Here is a 3,606-nt window from a genome sequence, read left to right as displayed (position 1 = left end):
TTCCACACCTTCAAAATGGCATGAATTTGAATAAATTCCGAGTTAAATTGAGTATAAGTCAATCAATTGCAGGTTGGTCTGTAAACTGCTAGACCAAAGTGCGAGTCTAACTATTTCCACCATAACTCTCACAATACTTGGCTTTTTTCATCTCTGTTTCTTCCGTTTTAAACTACAGTTCGAGTCCTTCGAAATGGAACAAATTTCAATGAATTCCGAGTTGAATTGAGTGAGTTATGGTCATTGACTCGGAGGTATGTCTGTAAACTGCTAGGCGAAAGCGCGAGTCTAACTATGTCCATCATAACTCTTAAATTACTTGGAGTTTTTCATCTCCATTTCCAACTACACTTCGACATCTTCGCAATACCATGAATTTGATTCAATTCTGAGTTGAATTGAGTGAGTTATGGTCAATCAATCGGAGGTAGGTCTGTAAACTCCTAGACCAAAGTGCGAGTCTAACTATTTCCACCATAACTCTCAAAATACTTGGCTTTTTGCATCTCCGTTTCTTCCGTTATAAACTACACTTCGACTCCTTCGAAATGGAACAAATTTCAATGAAATCCGAGTTGAATTTAGTGACTTATGGTCATTCAATCGGAGGTAGGTCTGTAAACTGCTAGGCGAAAACACGAGTCTAACTATTTCCACCATAACTCTCAAAATACTTGGAGTTTTCATCTCCGTTTCTTATGTTTTCAGCTACACTTTCGACTCCTTCGTAATGGAACGAATTTCAATGAATTCCGAGTTGAATTGAGTGGGTTATGGTCATTCAATCGGAGGTAGGTCAGTAAACTGCTAGGCGAAAGCGCGAGTCTAACTATTTCCATCGTAACTCTTAAAATACTTGGAGTTTTTCATCTCCGTTTCTTATGTTTTCAACTACACTTCGACATCTTCGAAACGGCATGAATTTGACTAAATTCCGAGTTGAATTGACAGAGTTATGTCAATCAATCGGAGGTAGCTCTGTAAACTGCTACACTAAAGTGCGAGTCTAACTATTTCCATCATAACTCCCGAAATACTTGGCTTTTTTAACCTCCGTTTCTTTCTTTTTAAACTACACTTCTACTCATTCGAAACGGAACAAATTTCAATTAATTCCGGGTTGAATTGAGTGAGTTATGGTCATTCAATCGGAGATAGGTCTGTAAACTGCTAGGCGAAAGGGCGAGTCTAACTATTTCCGTCATAACTCTTAAAATACTTGGAGTTTTTCATCTCCGTTTCTAATGTTTTCAACTACACTTCGACATCTTCGAAATGGCATGAATTTGACTCAATTCCGAGTTGAATTGACTGAGTTATGGTCAATCAACCGGACGTAGGTCTATAAACTGCTAGACCAAAGCGCGAGTCTAACTATTTCCGTCAAAACTCTCAAAATACTAGGACTTTTTCATCTCTGTTTCTTCCGTTTTAGACTACACTTCGACTCCTTAGAAATGGAATAAATTTCAATGAATTCCGGGTTGAATTGAGTGAGTTATGGTCATTCAATCGGAGGTATGTCTGCAAACTGCTAGACCAAAGCGCGAATCTAACTATTTCCATCATAACTCTCAAAATACAAGTAGTTTTTCATCTCCGTTTCTTCCGTTTTAAACTACACTTCGACTACTTCGAAATGCAACAAATTTCATTGAATTACATGTTCAATTGAGTGAGTTGTGGTCATTAAATCGGAGGTAGGTCTGTAAACTGCTAGGCGAAAGCGCGAGTCTAACTATTTCTATCATAACTCTTAAAATACTTGGAGTTTTTCGTCTCCGTTTCTTTCGTTTTCAGCTACTCTTCGACATCTTCCAAATGGCATGAATTTGAATAAATTCCGAGTCGAATTGAGTGACTTATGGTCAATGAATCGGAAGCAGGTCTGTAAACTGCTAGACCAAAGCGCGAGTCTAACTATTTCCATCATAACTCTTAAGATACTTGGAATTTTTCATCTCTGTTTCTTTCGTTTTCAACTACACTTCCACACCTTCAAAATGGCATGAATTTGAATCAATTCCGAGTTAAATTGAGTAAGTTATGGTCAATCAATTGCAGGTTGGTCTGTAAACTGCTGGACCAAAGTGCGAGTGTAACTATTTCCACCATAACTCTCAGAATACTTGCTTTTTTCATCTCCGTTTCTTCCGTTTTAAACTACAGTTCGAGTCCTTCGAAATGGAACAAATTTCAATGAATTCCGAGTTGAATTGAGTGAGTTATGGTCATTGACTCGGAGGTAGGTCTGTAAACTGCTAGGCGAAAGCGCGAGTCTAACTATGTCCATCATAACTCTTAAATTACTTGGAGTTTTTCATCTCCATTTCCAACTACACTTCGACATCTTCGAAACGGCATGAATTTGACTAAATTCCGAGTTGAATTGACTGAGTTATGGTCAATCAATCGGAGGTAGGTCTGTAAACTACTAGACCAAAGTGCGAGTCTAACTATTTCCACCATAACTCTCAAAATACTTGGCTTTTTGCATCTCCGTTTCTTCCGTTTTAAACTACACTTCGACTCCTTCGAAATGGAACAAATTTCAATGAAATCCGGGTTGAATTGAGTGAGTTATGGTCATTCAATCGGAGGTAGGTCTGTAAACTGCTAGGCGAAAGCAAGAGTTCAACTATTTCCATCATAACTCTTAAAATACTTGGAGTGTTTCATCTCCGTTTCTTCGCAATGCCATGAATTTGATTCAATTCTGAGTTGAATTGAGTGAGTTATGGTCAATCAATCGGAGGTAGGTCTGTAAACTACTAGACCAAAGTGCGAGTCTAACTATTTCCACCATAACTCTCAAAATACTTGGCTTTTTGCATCTCCGTTTCTTCCGTTTTAAACTACACTTCGACTCGTTCGAAATGGAACAAATTTCAATGAAATCCGGGTTGAATTGAGTGAGTTATGGTCATTCAATCGGAGGTAGGTCTGTAAACTGCTAGGCGAAAGGGCGAGTCTAACTATTTCCGTCATAACTCTTAAAATACTTGGAGTTTTTCATCTCCGTTTCTAATGTTTTCAACTACATTTCGACATCTTCGAAATGGCATGAATTTGACTCAACTCCGAGTTGAATTGACTGAGTTATGGTCAATCAACCGGACGTAGGTCTATAAACTGCTAGACCAAAGCGCGAGTCTAACTATTTCCGTCATAACTCTCAAAATACTAGGACTTTTTCATCTCTGTTTCTTCCGTTTTAGATTACACTTCGACTCCTTCGAAATGGAATAAATTTCAATGAATTCCGGGTTGAATTGAGTGAGTTATGGTCATTCAATCGGAGGTATGTCTGCAAACTGCTAGACCAAAGCGCGAATCTAACTATTTCCATCATAACTCTCAAAATTAAAGTAGTTTTTCATCTCCGTTTCTTCCGTTTTAAACTACACTTCGACTACTTCGAAATGCAACAAATTTCATTGAATTACATGTTAAATTGAGTGAGTTGTGGTTATTAAATCGGAGGTAGGTCTGTAAACTGCTAGGCGAAAGCGCGAGTCTAACTATTTCTATCATAACTCTTAAAATACTTGGAGTTTTTCGTCTCCGTTTCTTTCGTTTTCAGCTACTCTTCGACATCTTCCAAAT

Source organism: Tasmannia lanceolata, unplaced genomic scaffold, assembly GCF_043159265.1.
Source record: "Tasmannia lanceolata isolate RefF3 unplaced genomic scaffold, GAP_Taslan_0.1 ptg000018l, whole genome shotgun sequence".
Taxonomy (NCBI): Eukaryota; Viridiplantae; Streptophyta; class Magnoliopsida; order Canellales; family Winteraceae; genus Tasmannia; species Tasmannia lanceolata.
The sequence above is the reverse complement of the archived record's forward strand: the minus strand, read 5'-3'. Positions refer to the sequence as shown.